Source organism: Rhipicephalus sanguineus, chromosome 9 (assembly GCF_013339695.2).
Source record: "Rhipicephalus sanguineus isolate Rsan-2018 chromosome 9, BIME_Rsan_1.4, whole genome shotgun sequence".
NCBI classification, from domain to species: Eukaryota; Metazoa; Arthropoda; class Arachnida; order Ixodida; family Ixodidae; genus Rhipicephalus; species Rhipicephalus sanguineus.
The window spans coordinates 58,013,304-58,031,150 of NC_051184.2; the positions used below are offsets into that span (position 1 = coordinate 58,013,304).

Genomic DNA, 17,847 nt, shown 5'->3' on the forward strand with positions numbered 1-17,847 from the left:
GAGGGAATACACGTCCTCCACTATTTTGTTCAAACGGGGGTAATCGGCGCAGAACCACAGTGGTCCATCCTTCTTCCTTAATACTACAGGCGACGCCCACGGGCTCATGGATGGTTGTATGATGTCGTCACGCAGCATCTTGTCTGCTTGTTTCGTGAGTTCTCGCTCACGCGTCGAAACTCCATAGGGGCTCGAATGAAGTAGAAGAGCACTTCATTCCGTTATCATACGGTGTGTCGACAGTGGCGATCGTCGAACCAATGACGACGAGGAACAGTCCCGGTACTGTTGGAGAAGGCTTCGGAGCTCTTCGTATTTCCAAGTGGGAAGGCGTGGTTGAATGCTGAATTTATATTCTGGTGTTCCCTTTAATGTCGTGTCTTCGTTAGCATCCGAGATGGCGAAGGCATCGCTGGTCGCCACAGTTACTTCTAGATCTGCTATCGTCATGCCCTTGTGGCGTTGTTTTCGGTCGTGGCTAATCATCGTCAGTATCACATGCTCTTTGCCTTCATGTACGCGAACAGTTCCGCGTGCGACACGAATTTCATGATCTATAAACAAGTGGCGATCACTCTCGATAATCCCTTCTGTGTCAGCTGGTGTTGTTGTTCCGACTTTTGCCATAACGCTTGGGCGTGGCGGAACCGTCACTTGATCCTCGAGCACGTTCAAGTAACGGTCACGCAGACATCTATCATGCGGCCTCGCTTTGTACGTTGATGGCATTATATAATTTATTCTTATGTTGATGACCGCGCCGTGGAGGTTTAAGGAGCCCCTGCCACGGATGACATCCTTTGAGCACTGCTCCAGGATTACGAAGCTCCTAGGCTACGCCCGGTTAGGAATCGTGATTCTTGCCCTGCAGATTCGAAACAGCGTTATTACATGGCCGCCAGCGGTCCGGATTTCGGGGCCTTCCTAGGCTGTCGTAGCTTTCTTCAACTTAGCGGCGAACGGCCCGCTGGCGATCAAATAGTCAGTTCCAGTGTCGACCAGATCTGTTACATCGTGGCCATCGACAAGAACATCGATAGTCCGTCGTTTTGCGTTGCGGTTAAGTTGCGGCGTCGCGTCACGGCTAGGTCTGCTTGTCCCGCTGCTTGTACGTCGCGTCGTCAGGTCTCCTTCAGACCACGAGGTTTCATCGTCAATGCTCCATTTGGTTTGCGGCGTGTTCTTAAGGTTGCGTCGCGGCGTCATTGTCGGCGGCGGCGGAGGATCTTTTGCAGCAACCGCACCTTCATCGAAATCTGCCCTTAGTTTTCCGGATATGGGCACACGGAACGGCTGCGGTGCTGCGGTCGTCAATGGGATGACCGGTAGCGTACTGGCGGCGGGGCAGTGTCTATTCATTCTCGCCCAGGTAGTTGGCGATGTCGCGTGGCCGCTCACAACGCTGTGGGTACGGTGCGCTGCCAGCGAAGTCACATAGTCCCATGTTACGGTATTGGCAGTGGCGGTAGGTATGGCCGGGGGGGAGTGAGTTTGTAAATATGAAATGAAGAGAAAAGTAGACCCCACAATTGTCTCTCACAGAGGAGCACACCTCAGCAGTAGTGCACGAGGAAGGGGACTGGGGAGGTAACAGAAGAGAGGGAGAGAAAGGGAGAGGATAGAAGAGGAAAAAAAAGGTGGGGCTCGTTCATGTCTGCTAAAAACAAAATAAACTAAAAAAATTGGCCGCGTATCTGCGTGCTTCGCTGCAAATGTCGTCTAAAGACGATAGAAGAGGCGCTGCGTGAGATATGGACGCCATCTGGCAATACGTCGGAAACATGAGTGCTGTGTTGCGGGCTGGTAGTCCCCGCCACAGCAGCAGGCGGAGACCGGCGGTGACCAACGCGACCGGCGGGGACGCCAGCCAGCCCGAAAACGCGGTTTGACGCGAAGCGCCGAAGCAGAAGAAACGTCCGCACTCAACGAGTACTCTCCACACACTCTTTTATGTACACGTCGCCTGGGTAAAACAGGTATACCAGCGCTGCGCCCCATGGCATTCTTACAGTGCAATACTGAACCGAAACCGAAACACAACAATGAGCTCGTGCAGAGGGCACGGAGGAAGGCATGTTCACAGCGCAGTCGCATTTTCAGCGCAGCTTAAGAAACTAGGGTCTCTAGAATTACGTATCTATGTATTTTCTATTAAAGGAACACACCGCCTAATACTTACCTAGTGATGTTGCACTTCAGATATGTGTAATGTTTCTTTTTTGATCAACAATGTAAGCGAGTATAAACCTAGTCAGCCGTTCAAGATGGCTGGCCCCTGTCCAAGTGGTTCAACTTTGGCCGGATGCCTGAATCGAGTGACGTGACGACAAACAGAAAGACAGACAGAAAGACAGACCAAAATTTCTGCGTTTAAGTTCCCCAAGGAAGACTATCGTCTTTCAAAAATGAATGCGCTCTCGTATGCCACTGCCGTCAAGGAAATCAAGCAGGGCTGAGAGGCTTGACCGAGTCACGGTTGCCTCTGAGTAAGAGCATGTGGTAAGAGCTGGTCCGTGGAAGTCCAAGTTTAGCGTAGACGGCTAGCATGGGAGTCCTGCGCTGTCGTGCTTGTGACGCCAGTAAGAGGAGGTGCACGAGTGACTCCCGATCTCCGCAGTCCGAGCAGTAAGGGCTGCCCCGTCTGGTGAGATGTTGTAAGCACTCGGCCGCGCGGTGACAGCCGATTCTGAGCCGTAGCAACAAGCGCCGATCAGCTCGCGAGAGCCCTTTAAGTGGGAGGGTACGTGTGGAATTGCCGTCCGCTACACGAAGATCTGGATGTTGCTCGCGCACGTAGCGGGCGACAGGAGACGGCCGACGTCGGCGGAGCGCACGAAGTCGGTGATCACCGTGCCAGGGTCCTGCGCTTCCTTCGCGGCACGATCGGCCGCCCCTTTGCAGGGTATCGCAACGTGCGAAGGCACCCAGTGCAAGGAGAGGACGCATCCGTTGTTTCGCACGTCATGGAGTTAACGGACGGCCCTTTGCGCCCGAAGCCTGCCGAAATCCCCACGTGAAAGAGCGGCCACAGCTGAGCGGGAGTCACAGATGATCGCCGACGAGTTGACCGAAAAGGGTTCGCCAAGGAGCTCGGCCGCCAGGTTGACGGCAGTGAGTTCGCAGCAGAGCGGCGGTTAGAAAGGCGGGGTAAGGCAGACGACACTTACGTACCTTACTAAGAGGTGGCGCCGCGCAAGCAGCAGCCGCGGAACCATGTGGGAGGACGGAGCCGTCGACGTAAACAAGGGTGCGCCCGGCCAGCTGATCGTGCAGGACACCGGTACATTCCTGTTGAATCGCCGCGACGGGGGTGCGCGCCTTGTCCTTGACGCCAGGGAGGGTCTTCCGGACGTCGAGGGGGGCGTGGCGGTGTGGCGCAATGCCCGTCCAGGTGCAGTGGGCCGCGTCCGGCACGATGAAAATCAGTTCACTCGCTCACTTCCCCATACCTAAATGAGGTAGAGAATAGAGCCTCGTGACGAGGCGCTGTCTGTGAGCCGTGCCCTTCATCCGCAGGACATGGTGGAAGGCCTCTTGGCCGCTCGGAGGAAGATGGGCGTTTCCACCGCCTCAGCGCGGGTGGGACCACTTTAGGTGTTGCTGGGGAGGCCTTACAAGGTCCTCACAGCAGCTCGGTGGTCAGCGTCGAGTTCGGCCCACTGGCTTTTCCACAGAGAAGCAAGAGGAAGGCCGTAGAGGACCCTGGCAGCGGCGACGCCGTTGCATAGAGGAAGGGCGAGCTTAGGCGTAAACAGATGTGCGCTCGATCTGTTTAAGTGTTCCTTCTTTGTGTTGTCCTTTTCTAGTTTAGCGCAAATTTTCCTGCTTAGGCGTACAGCAACGCCCCCGGGAAAGCAGGTCACGGGGGTCAGCGCTGGGAACTTTGCGTGCGGTTGTTTTTCCGCAAATCGCACACCGCAGGTAGCAAGGAAAGCGGGTGATCCAGTACGACACCGAGGTAGTGTACCTTGGTGCTCCAAGGGATGAGGGTGCCACGGAGAGAGAGCCTGGGGCTCTCCAAGCGTGCGGCAGCATGGTGGTGTGCGTAGAGTGCCTTGGTTTTCGTCGCCGAGAGGCAGAGGCCAACTCGGGAGATGTAACCGTCGACGGCATTGATGGCGCACTGCACTTACCCGAAGACGTCGGCCAGCCTGGTTGTTGCATCACTGGCGAAAATGGCAATGTCTTCCATGTAGATTGTCGTGCTTACCTCATAGAACGTGCGGCTAGGAATGAAGTCAGGAATTCTAGCGAGCACAAGATTAAAAAGAAAAGGGCTCAGCACATTGCCCTATGGAACGCCACCCACAAGAGTGCGTGGTTCGCTGGTCACGTTTCCGTTGGCCACCCAGTTCAGTCGGCCTAGCGCCATGGCCTCCATCGCCTTTCCCAGGGAGGACTTGAGGAAGACAAGTATGGCCGGCTTCCCCGCAGTAGAAGCAGTAGTCCGGGACGCGCCAATCGTCGGTTTTCGTTGGCGAGTAGCGCTGGTCAGTAGGCGGGCGGTGTGGCGTCGGTGGCGATGTATGGCGACAGTGCTGCGGCGGTGTAGCGTGGGCGCGGAGAGGATGCGGTACGGCGGACAGCGGCTGCGTAGTTCATCGCCTGTGGCTCAGGCTGCGCTGGTTCGGGTGCTCCCAGAAATTGCGCGATTTCCTACCGTATGCCGTAGGCGATCGGGTGATGGCAGGGAGGATGGCAACAATTTACGCAGCTCCTCCCGTACGATGGATCTCTGATCTCGCGCAGGTTGTCGGATTGCAGCGCCTGAACTTCCTCGCAGCTTGTCGTGGAAATGCGGCGATTGTGCTGCCTCGTACGCGTTTCAAGTTCATTTTTGATCGTCGTGGCCTCTGCGATGAATTCTATGTTCGTCTTAGGTGGTTTGTGTACAAGGCGGACAAACAGTTCCTGCTTAGCTCCCAACATTAGGAAGCGAATTTTATCTTCGGACATCGTGGGGTCAGCATGGCGAAACAGGCGGACCGCTTCTTCAGCGTAAATACCGATTTCATCGTTCGGCAGCTGTACACGGGTCTCACTAGTGTTTCGGCTCTTTCCTTACGGGCGACGCTCGTGAGGGTGTCCAGGAAAGCGGTGCGAAATAGATTCGAGGTCGTGAGCATGGCCTCTCGGTTGTCGAACAATGCCCGAGTAGCGTCTTTCAAGGCAAAATAAACGTGCCGTAGCCTGTCTTCATCGGTCCAGTTGTTGAAAAGTGCGAAGCGGCCGTACCGTTCAAGCCGGCTTTCCAGGCCTTCGAGTAATGAGCCGCGGAAACTTGGTTGCTTTCTGGGTTGAAGTAGTCGGATTGATTTAGGGGCTACTGTGGCAGTCATCGTTGCTGTCGACCAGGTGGATGTTACGGTCTTTGGCTACGTGGTGGTTTCGGGAAGCAGCCTGTACTCTGGCTGTAGTCCCCTATGCCTGCGGCTTGTTCGACGATCTGAGTTGTCGTTAGCCTCAGGTTCTTCGCAGTTTGGGCTTGGGTCAACGCTTCGCGGGGGTGTCCGGATTATCAACGAAGCAGCACTTTTACTAGATGTCATGTGGTCGTGATTTTGACGAGAGCAGCAGTGGGCGTGTTCAAGGCTAAACCTTTTATTTGACCGCACTTGTGCCCCGGAAATGAAAATACAACGTGCAAGCGGTTCACACTCTAGGCTGATAGCGGCGTGAACAGTCGTCGGCCGTCGAGTAATGTGATCACCGGCAGAGCGCGTCGTCTTTTATAAAGCTGTCATCGAACCTTTCAGCATCCTCGCTTGCGCCCGCGTAAGTTCTCGAATAAACTTGACTATTCGCGTCCTGCACGCAATCTTAACAGAGTGGCATCAAACAAACGGGAAGCTTCCCTAACATTGCGGTGTGGTCTACGCCAAGCGTTCCTAGCAGTTTTGGGGATAACCCGAATACATCCAAGAAACGTTAATAAGTGCGCGTGGCAATACTGATGTACAGCGATTCGTGTATATAGAAACAAGACCGACGCATCAGTGACCCCAGCTGGATCCGAAAAATCCAGTCTGTATACGTAAATATAATGTACACATGTTGTGGCATGTTACATTTTTTCGCGCTAGTTGCATAGGAGATCGCTCTATTTGAACAATTTTCTAAAGTCATTGAAATAACATCTTCACATATTTGAATTTTTTATCCTATTTTCGTTCAGGCAGCTATATAAATTGCACAGCCAGAAGGTGGGCAATTAAATCTCTCATGCAATGATATCTAGATATTTGTAAAGCATACTTTCTATATTACGCCCTTTTTGCGCAAATTTGTGGAATAAAGTATGTTCCCCTGGTATTGTTTTTCTTTCAAATGTCTGAATTCAACATAAGAATTGCGCGCGTTGAACATAGTTGCTGCACGCCAGCACATACGCGAAATAGGCTGAGAAAATCAGGACAGCTTTCCCTAGGGGTGCCAAGCCTAAAGAAAGTACGGAGCTGGGCAGCGTTATTTGCTTCTCTTCGGTATTTGTCTTTCCTTCCTCCTCTCTTTCTTCGTTTCTCTCTTTTTCCGTTTTTTCTGTCTTTATTTGTATTCACTTCTTCCACTACATTTCTTTCTTGTTCTTGTGCTTTCTATTTCGCTCCCCATTGTCTTCCTTTCTTTATCTTTATTTCTACTTCTCGCTTGCTTCCTCTTTTATTTCTATTTTTATGCATGAATTTGCCTACGCTACTTTGCCTGCGTTACCTTTTGCCTACGTTAGGTACGGACCCCTAAGGTGCTCCGCACTTACCATCACCAAAGCTCTCGAAGAACAAGAGGAAGAAGACTTCTCCTTGGCGCGAGCGCACGCTCACTTTTCATCATCAAGGCGCTCGAAGAACAAAAGGATGAAGGCCTGCTTGGCGGAAGCGCGCGCTGCATATTCTACAGATTTCTATGCTCTTCGTGCTTTTAACTCGAATGTGTTTCATGCCGGGGTCTACCAAGACATTCATGACGTATTTCCGTCACGGAAATACGTCAGCAAAATGAACGCCATAAAATGGCAAAGAAAAAAACTATAAGAAAAAGTTCCGCTGTCAGGAGTACACGACGACGGCTGGCGGGCGTTTAACCCACTGAGCTACCGCCAAACACATAACGGAGGCCACATAAACACACCTTTTATCTTTCACACTTTCCTCTCGCAGCGCTCTTGGATGGATAGATGGATGCTATGAGCAACGCCTTTAAAATGGGGCGGTGACGTGTGCCACCAGACTGAAAAAAGAACGCGCCGTTGCTACGACCACCCCATTCGGCGCCTTTCCCATATAAGTCAACTTCGTCAACCCTTTAACACACCGCGAGGTGGTGGCTTTAGACTAAGCCTCACTCATAGCACCCATCCATATCGAAAAATAGCTATCCGACGCTCGCCTGGCTGTCGCACCGGTTTCCCCGCTCGCCCTGTGGGAAGTAACTGCCAGGCTAGAGGGAAGACACGACGCGCGTAGTGTTTCCCTTCGCGTTCCGCGGCGCTTTGAATGAGTGCATATCGGTTATAAGTGTTTATTATGTGCTTGTTGATGCCATATTTGCTCGGCATTCACCATATGCGGTGAATATCAGCTTGCGCAAGGTTTAAATCTTGATCATGGGCGCTAGTCCTCGGTACGAAGATATGGCACTAGGCGTCAACGTGAGTGCGTCCACATGAAGCGGCGCTACATCTGCCAAACAACAGTAGACAATGTACAAGCTCTCATATACCAATGCACTATAAGAATCAACTACTTCTGTGATGACACGTTTCACTTTCCTGTTATACCGATTCCTATGACAGAGGGAAGAGGCAACTTTTTTTTAGGAGCGGAGCATGTTAGGGGCGGGGCTTGTCAGTGTCTAATATCATTGCGGTGTGCCATGAAGTCACGGGCCATCATAAAACTGGTATACGCCACTAAAGTTCGGTAAATTTCACTACTCGCCACCGGTCCACTAAAAATGAAGAAGGCAACAGTTAGCCCAAAAAATAGCCGACGACGTCAGTGGAGCCGAAGCACCCTTCCCTACATACCGTAGGGAACTGAAACCGGGCACGTAGGGAAAAACAAGGGAGCTGAAATCGGGCATGTAGTGAAGAAGAAGACAAAGAAATTGAAGGAGAATTAAAAAGAAGAGAATACGAAAGAGAAGAAGGAGGAAAAGAAGCACCTTAGGGCAAGCTACATTCCGACGCAGTTTACATCATCTCGACAGCCAATCACATACCTTTGCGCGCTTGCAGCTTCGCTGTACGACTGTTCTGATGGAGAGGAACTGGCTGATTCTCTTAGATGCGAAGCATCTTATGGCGGAGTTCAAACCGGTGGTGGTGGTGGTGGTGGTGGTGTCCGGCGTGACCACCCTTACTGCGCATGCGCAAACCACCTCCCCTCTCCATCTCTTCTCCTCCTCTCCCCTTTTTCCTCTCCTCTCCACTTCCTCTTACCCCTCTTCCCCTCTCCCCGCCCCCTCTGCACTTCCCCTCTGAAACGCGGGCTTGACATGCCGAAACGCTGCTTCACGTCGCCTCATGGTCCCCTTTAGCGGGAGATGGTGCGATTTCTTTACCACCACTCTTGTTCTTCGTGAAATTGATACAGCCATTGTTACTAGCGCTGCTTAAGCTTGAATTCTTTTGAGGTACATTTCTTCATTGCATGCTGTAGGAGCAGTAAATACGCAGTTCTTCTGGCGGCATGTGCTTGCAAGCAGCATTGGAAGGTAGCGGGTAAATTTTTGCCCCATCGCTTCTTTCGGTGTTATTCAAGTACTGTTTTTCATGTAGGGTTCTTCGCCGATCCGTCACTCTGTCGGGCCGTTCACATTATGGAATATGGTCTCTTATATTACGCAAAAGTCACTTAAATAGGCCTCGAGTGTTTCTGAATTTAGCCCTTAGCCGAGACTTGATTAATATTGGAATGAGCAACATTAAAATCTCTGTAATATGCATTGCAAGACGCAATCATGTGTATGCATATACTTTAAAAGTTCTGTTAGCTTTCAACGTGAGCGTTGAATTCATTCAGAAAGACCGGCATGCACAATGCGGTGGTGTACCATGCGCTGCTGACGTTTCTGAGGCTAATAACAAAATTCAGTGCGATTTTATGGTTTAGTAAAGCCAATACCACGGAATGGATTAACATAACGCAAAACTATAATAGTTTCACTTGGATGTCGTTTCGCATTATGTTGTCGAAATTGAATAAATAATGTCTGCTATCGCAGACATTATTTATTCAATTTGACGCCAAAAACAATAGGCAGACCAAACGCTGTTACTTTTTTGCCAAGGCAAACGCCGTCATGAACATGACAGCCCACTCTTAATGAATGCAGGCCTTTAACCAATACTGAGGTCTGACGCCTCAACTCCACATCTCCGTAATGTGGAATATAGAAAAATCTAAACTTAAGTCAGTTATATTCAGCGCCGCTTAGTACCCTTATATAGCCTACCTGTAAGAGGAACACTCGCTCGATTTGTGGCGACCTTCGGTGAGCAGGAATAGAATCACGTGGCCTCCTCCGAGGAAGCGATGACGTCATCAGGTCACACCATGACGTCATCAATTGACGTCGTCGAATCGATCAACGGTGGGCTGATCCCGGGGTCTGCTCAGAAAACTCACGTGAAGCAGTACGCCTTTCTTGCGCATTTTGCCACGTCAGTGGAATGACTGGAGTCTAGGCGCTGCATTGGCACGGTCGTGCTGGTCAAGCACAGGTCGACAACACACTGTGAGAACGCCCGATGAGCAGCGCGCTTACAAACAACACCGACGACAGCAGAGGCGAGAGTTGGCCGTCAGATCTTTGGTCTTCCCCTTTCAGAGATTGGGGAATGGCACCAACATTTCGCACCAAGTACACAAATACTGGTCAAAATAAACACACCTCCCATGAAAGGCTGTAGAAGGTTCTAGTCTACCCTACGATAACGCAGAGTGCTTTGATCCGAGCCTTCCGAAAACAGTCTTATTGCTGCCATGACGACATTTGCCGATAGCAAACTGCTTGGGACAAACTCCCTGCGTAAATATGCAAAGATTCGCGTTCTAAACCATGTCAAGAGACAGCTCACTGCAAGTCGTGATAGCGTTACCAAAAGCGAAGAAATTTTCGCGTGATTCGGCTTGCTGCATTGGAACGACTGCAGCGCCACGCCTTCCACTGGTAGCCTTCGCCACCGATAGAATAATAAACCGCCAGAATAAGTGTACGCTTTCGTAAGCAGCTTGTTGGAATGAACTAGTTTGAATAGTCTCACATAAGGGCAGCTGGTCGGCCTCTTTGTGGCTTACGCCTTTTAAAACGGCCGTTCTACAGGTAATGAAAAGAGAGAAATGTGTCGGCTTTTCTCATTCAAGGATGGCCGGTGATGTATACTCTAACGCCTCTTTCAGGAGTGCGGTGTTGGCAAACCACCATGTCCAAAAGGTTGCACCTGTGAAGGCGGTGGTCCGGGGCCAGTGTATATTCCACAATATTGTAAAGACAATGAATCAGGATAGCGTTCGTGACGAAATTATTGTTAAATAAACAATCAACGAGCATTTATTGGTGACTGGTGGATTTCATTGCCCTTGCCAGAAGCGTTAATTTCGGTAGAGATGCGAGGGTCGGCACAGACCAACGATTTGGAATTCCATACTTAGCCACGAAATATGTAATCTTGTGCGAAATTACAGTGGACCGTAATACGTGAGTCTGTCTTCTTAATAAGTGAATACCATTTACTCACGCCACAAAAAAACACTGTTCTATTATAGGGAAACAGACTTTTCCGTGAAACTTACTTCGCATGGAAGTTAGTTGGACCTTCTTACGATTACTCTCTTCGGTTAATGAAATGATCATCCAGAGATTGTAGTTATGATGTGTTTTAGCTAACTGATAATAATATTATATTACCAACGATATTGCTGACCTACCACAGTGGTCTAGTGAATATGGTGCTGCACCAATGACCAAAAGGTCGCGGGATCGAATCCCGGCTCGACGGCCGCATTTCGCTGCGCGGTCGTACTTTGGCTTAGGTGCGCGTTCATTTCATTTTTTTTATTTATTTATTGAGAATATACTGCAGGTCCACGTGTGCCTACAAGAGAAAACACAAAATTATTGAAGTCGAGAAATCAATGAAAGTTACATCTCAATTACAAAATTATCATTTAAAAATTTAATCGCATCACCCGAATCAACAGAGTTAATGACTGATAATGGTAATGCATGCCATTCATCAAGAGGGCGAGGAAAAAAAATAAAATTTGGAGGTGCTTTTGTTTGATGTAGATTAAAGAGATTCGGTGTGGTGATGTCTCGCTAGTCTTGTTGTTAACAGGCGCAGATATGGACCAGAATGGAAAGCGAGCTTGTTACTTTTTAGGAAAAAAGAAATTTGAATCTGAGTATTTACCGTTTTAATTTTATTGCTTGTATCAGTGAGTATGCATGATGGCTGTTGGTGAGTAGGTGGTGCGGAATTTTGAAAACAATAAATCTGATAGCTTCGCGCTGAACCATTTCATGCGCATCAGTAATATGGTTAGTGTGGGGAACCCAGACGGTGCATGCGTGTGTAATTTAGGCCTAATTAGTTTTTGTAAGCATGAAGAGGGGAGGCTAATGTATTTTACCTTACAAAGTAACATTCTATGTGAAGCACCGTCGAACGCTGTTTGTTAGCCCAAGAAAATAATGACAGTTTGACCAGATTTGTCGAAAACGCTGGCAAACCACAGTGAATCACTGTGATTTACAGTGGTCTGTTGTGTGACCGTAGAAAAGTCCTTCATATATCTATTTTGAAATCAAGAAGGAACATTGTTATCTCTTAAAATTTAATTGTGTAATTATGCACAATACGTACAAGAATCTTACAGAAGGAAAAACATAGGTGAAATCGGACGATAATTTCCAATCAGCCCAGTGTCCCCTTTTCTTTTGTATGGGCACCACACGTGCCACGTGCCCTTCGCCAATGAACCGGGAGATCTGCATATGATATACATGCACGAAAAGTGTCTGCAAGGTAAGGGTTGCGCGTTTGGAAGGTTATCAGGACCAGATGATGCTTATGTCTTCAGGTAAGAAGCATACCTACACAACATGGTAGCGATACAATATCTTCGTGATTAGAGCAAGATACAGAGTTAAGACTGTTTCTGAAGGAGCGGAAAACACATTGTGAACATAGAAATTAAACTATTGCGCAACGGCATCTCTGTAATCAATTTGTATCTCGTCAACAGACTGCTTTTTCCGATTCAGAAAGCCCCGGAACTTCTGAGGGAATTTTATTAGAAAATTTCGAAACCTGTGTTGCAATTATTGCCATTTAGAACGTTTTAATGTTTCAATAAGGGCCATTCGGACTGTATTTACAACGTTTGTACATTTTTTTTTCAAGTGCTTAAGCTTTCTTTTTAATGTTAAGACCTCTCTCGTTATCCAGGGATTGAAGTTGTTTTATTTCTTAGCATTACTGGGTACAAAATTATCAAGAAAGTAAGGGCAGATCTGTTCAAATTCAAGCCAAATTGTATTAACATCCGCCTTCAAGAGTAGAGCATGATAGCCTAATCGGGGCCCCGTGCGCGTCGTATTCTCTATTGCTAAGATGCCTTTGGTCCTCGGTTCTTGCCTCAACCGTGCCGTATGGAAACAAATGACTGTGTGCGTAACATTGGTCGTTTCAAATATCCTAGAATGCCTACTGCAAGCACAGTTGCTACGTGCCCACTACGCCGTAATTTTTCCCTTTGCGAATTAGCCAAGGGCGCACTACGCGTCCGTAAGCCAACACGCCAACCTACGCAGCAGTTTTGTAGCTGAGGATGAGTAAAGATGTCTCAGCGCTTTATAATGGGCGGCCCATCAAAACACCCACTAGTTGAACAATCCACATTTTTTTATGCCTGGCGCGATTCTACGCTTCTGCCACTCCTTCCACTAGATGACATACATAGTGTTTTTTCAAGCAGTTTCAAGTATTAGCGCGGCTCTGCGGTAGACCATCTCCCTGCCACGCAGACGGCCTGGGTTCGATTCTCATTCGAACCTAAGATTTTTACTCTTTACTTTATTTGCATCTCCCTCAATTTTTCTGTCATTCACAAGATGGTGATGTTTCACTCACAGCCGACGACACCAACGCCGACGCCGACATTTCTGCGAAAAGAGCTCTTTAGCGATATCGTGTTAAAACAAGGGCGCAGGGAAACGCAGGCGTTGCATCGAGCGAACCGATATTCGTGGTGTCTATCGCTTCAGCGCAGATTTAGCGTTGAGAAGACATCACGTACAAAGGTATGAGCCGTCGCCGATGCCTGTCAAATTGCGAGTGACCGCGCCCGGTTGATCAAAAGTACGGAGCAGCGCAGCCACCGCTCCGGGATCCCCTCCAATGGGCCTTCTACGCGACTAAAAATGACAGCTGCGTTTCTGCTCCGCATGAGCCACAGTCGTCGGCTGCCCTCGCTCGCCTTCGCTCGCGCACAAAACGTACAACGCGCGGGCCGAAGTTATAGATTTGAACGTTATAAGGAACATCATGGCGGCACCGACACCGACGGCGAAAGAGTGCTCGGGAGTGTCTATATGATCGCTATCGCAATAAAAAATAACCATCCCTTGAGGCAATTCAGAGGTCTTCTGAAAGGCACTAAAACACTAAAAACTGTGCGGAACCCTCAAGCAAATTTATCTTTTCAGATTGCTCATACCAATCAAACGTAACCGAACTTATATCTCGTGCTAATCTTGCTAGCATTTCATAACGCCGCCGTATAGCTCGTCTGTGCCTATTCGAATTCTATCACGCGTCACCTTCTACTCCCGCCAATAATTGAACCCCTCGTCGTTTAGACTGCATCAACCACGGGAAAGCTGTGTACCTGCCGACCAGTGTTGCGGAGTTGCCACTCCGGAATTGGAATGACTCCGGAATCATTCCACCTTTTCGTGACACCGGAATGGAATAGGAATAAAATGGAGACAATGCTTGGAGGAATGCAATGGGAATAAATTAAGCGCCTTTTGCACGGAATGGAATGGGAATGGAATAATAATAATAATACTAATAATAATAATAATAATAATAATAATAATAATAATAATAATAATAATAACTTCTTTATATTCATCAACGATGGAGGAGACTGCGGGTAAAAGTTGCTTGAAACAAGCAACTTGACAGAGGCCCACAGCCACCTCTACAATGCAGGCAGCGATAGCACAGTTTCACAAAAGAAAAGAAAATCATATAGAATACAATATTCAGAATACAAATATATCCAAAAAATTTTACAATTTCATACAAAACAAAAAAACAGCCACAACAGTAAAAAAGAATGAAGAAAGCAATATTTTTCTCCTATTTACTATGTGAGCATGGATTGATGAAATGTTCGCGCAGTGTTCGTGCAGAAGTTATCTGCAAATCAATTTGTAATTTATGAAATGAATTTAAAAGGGTTGGTAGCGTGTATGATATTCGCTGCATAGAATAATTTGCCCGCGGAGTGACCACCTTCCACTGTTCTATGTGACGAGTGCCATATGAATGAGTGTTTTTAGCAAGATTAGATAGCTCATGGAAAATCTTTAAGTTTTCCTTTATTTCTCGTTTAAACGCTAGACTTAACTTATAATTGTAAAGGTTAAACACACGGATGATATTTCCTTTCAAAAATAAATATGAGGTATGGGAATTATAGGGTACATTGAAAAGCGCTCGTAGAAACTTTTTCTGCAGTATATGAAGTCTTTCAAGATTGGTATATGTGGTCGTACCCCATACCAAAAAACAATAATATAAGGAAGAAAAAAAGAGTGCATTGTAAACAAGAAGCTTTATTTTAAAAGGTAATATAAATCTGTGACGCGCCATCATACCGACCACACGAGATAACTTCCCTAAAACCGATTCGATGTGTACATCCCAAATCATATTTTGTTTGAAGGTAACGCCCAGTATTTTTACACTACTTACTATTTCGATTGTTTCATGTGCATAAAGGATAGTGATGTGATCGCAGCTTATCTGCTTACATTTCGGTCTGAAAATCACGGCGTTTGTCTTTTTTGTATTAATTTGCAGAACGTTTGCTGCTGACCATTCTTGGAGAGCCTTCAGGGCAGTGTTGGCGTTGCTCTGAAGGCTACCAAGTTCAGGTGACGAAAAAAATAGACTAGCGTCGTCAGCGTACATGACGTATTTCGCATCACTGTAGATATTTACCAGGTCATTTATGTAAACTATAAAAAGAAATTGGCCGAGAATACTGCCTTGAGGAACGCCTCTACTGATATGTTTTAAGTCTGAACGGCAATTTTCAATCTGAACGTATTGATAGCGATGATCAAGGTAAGACTTCAGGAGGTTTAAGCAGTGCCCGCGAATACCGTAAGTTTCAAGTTTTTCAAGTAATATGGAATGATGGATGCAATCAAATGCTTTAGTGAAATCAATGTAAAGGCCGAGCGCAAGATTCTTGCTTTCAAATTGTGATAAAATGAATTCTTTTTGTTGTAGTAAGGCTAACTCAGTAGACAGGCGTTTCCTAAATCCAAATTGGGCTGTAGAGATAAGATTGTGCTTATTGAAAAATTTAGACATTTGCATATGTATAAGTTTCTCCAGCCCCTTAGATAATACTGGTAATATCGAAATAGGCCTATAAGTTTTTATATCGTTTACGTCTCCTTTCTTAAAAAGAACAGAAACTCTTGCGATCTGCATCCTCCTGGGAAAGATAGCGCTCGCCAAAGACAGATTAAAAATATAGGTGAGACATGGACAAATGATATCAAGCACATACTTGATTGGACGAACCTGCATGCCCTCAACATCGCAACTTGAGCTATTTTTAAGTGAAAGAAAAACTGACAGTACTTCAGACTCTGTAAATGGGTGAAGGAAAAAGGAAGATGGATTCCTATCTGGCATAAATTTTGTAATATCAGCAGATGCACAAGAATTGCAATTGCTCACAAAATAATCATTAAATGTATTCGCCAAATCATCGCCCGATATTTCGCGGCCACCAAGAAATAGCTTTTCCACACGTGGAGACGATTTACGGCGATTTAAGATAGTATTAAGCTTTTGCCACAACATATCGGGTTTGTTCGAGCAGCTATCAAACTCAGCTTGAAAATAGCATTTCCTGTGCGATCTTAGTTCTCTGTTTAGCTTGTTTCTAAGCGATTTGTATTCTTTCAATATGCTTGGATCCTTACTTTTAATGAACTTGTGATAAAGCGCATTTTTACAGTTAATTTTTGTAACAATTCAGGGGTTATCCATGGTTTTCTTATTTTTTTGCCCAATTTAAACTTTTTTTGTTGGAAGTGACGCTTCTATACACAAGAAATCTGATCAATAAGTTTACTGTATGCAATGTCAACGTCATCTATTTTGAGAATTTGCGTAATATCGCTAAGGAGCAATTCAGCTCTAAAATTATTCAAAACTGTTTGTGTGATATTTTGAAAAGAAACGTACTGATGCTTTTCATTTACCATGAAATTTTGCTTTCTTAGCAGAGCGAATATTGGAAGGTGGTCACTAAGGTCATACGATATTACACCACTATTGGCATTTGTAGAATCGATATTAGTGATAAATAAATCTAGCAGTGTTTGGCTTTCAGTTGTTATCCTTGTCGGTACACGCATTAAATTTTCGCAACCGTTTGAAGTCAGCATGGTTAACATTGCTTTTTGTGGTGCAGAAATGGTCAACAAGTCAATATTGAAATCACCAGCAGACACCAAATAATTGCCAGTTTCTGAAGCAAATGACAATAGCTGTTCATAAAAAGAAAAGAAACTAGAAAGATTTCCATTTGGTGGTCTATAGCAGACAGAAAACATACAGTCATTCACACGAGCTGTTATTATTTCAAAATCATCACAACAGATACAAAAGTTGGAAAGCAGCTCGCAGTTTACGCGCTCCCTTAGCAACAGCATAACGCCACCGCCTCGACGATTAGTTCTGTTCACACAATACGATTGATAAGATGAAAATTTGAACAAATCACGGTCATCCCTGCACCAAGTTTCACTGAGCATTACTGCATCAAACAGAAAATGAAAACCATTGATGAAGTCATTTATATCTGCTTCCTTGCTGGAGAGCGAGCGAACATTTAGATGAAGGCACTTCAAGGAATGTGCGTGGTGTCTTGCCACAAAAGTATTCAACTCGTGCGGAAGAAAAAGATTTTGATTAGCCATTTTGAAGAATGAAATTATTCTAGATACAGTCAACAACTAGCAGGATTACACGGGAAAGTCGGACCTGTGACGCACTACTAGCACAGAATCACCGTCGCCTTTGCGCAGCAGGATTTTCCCGTTCTTGTGCCATGCGTATTTGTACCCATTTTCTTTCGCCCATTCTTTAGCCTCTCGAAGAAGTTGCCGGCTTTGACTGGTCAAGTTCTCTTGGATGAACAGGTTGGATTTCTTTTCTCTCAGTTTTGACCGGTTATGCAGCCATTCGTCTCAACGGATTGTCTGATATACCGAACGATTATACCTGGTGTTTTGCCAAATTTGCACGGGAGGCGGTGAATGGCGGCGACGTCTGTTTCTTCAAGTGCACGAACGTCAATCATGCTGGCTACAGAATTTACCTTTGCAAGCAAATTTTCACCTTCAGAGACACCAACACCATGTATTTCCAAGTTTAACTTGCGGCTTCTCCACTCGAGCTCATTTAAATCTGCCTCAAGTCTTTTTGTAGCATCATCACTAGCGCAGGTGTTCTGTTCAAGGCGTTCAAGTCTTTTCCGTATTTCTTTCGTGTCTTTTTCTTGCGCGGCAAGTCTCGTCAACATC

At 46.7% G+C, this 17,847-nt stretch overlaps 1 long non-coding RNA gene across 2 annotated transcripts in view; it reads left to right on the forward strand.

The window, feature by feature from the left end:
• LOC125759832 (uncharacterized) overlaps nucleotides 1-10,559 on the forward strand; it is an 84,061-nt gene extending 73,502 nt beyond the window's left edge. For both annotated transcript variants that reach the window (XR_007417537.1, XR_007417538.1), the window contains exon 2: nucleotides 10,401-10,559. This is a non-coding gene — a long non-coding RNA (uncharacterized LOC125759832). The remainder of the gene's footprint in view (nucleotides 1-10,400) is intronic.
• Nucleotides 10,560-17,847: the final 7,288 nt, after the last annotated feature.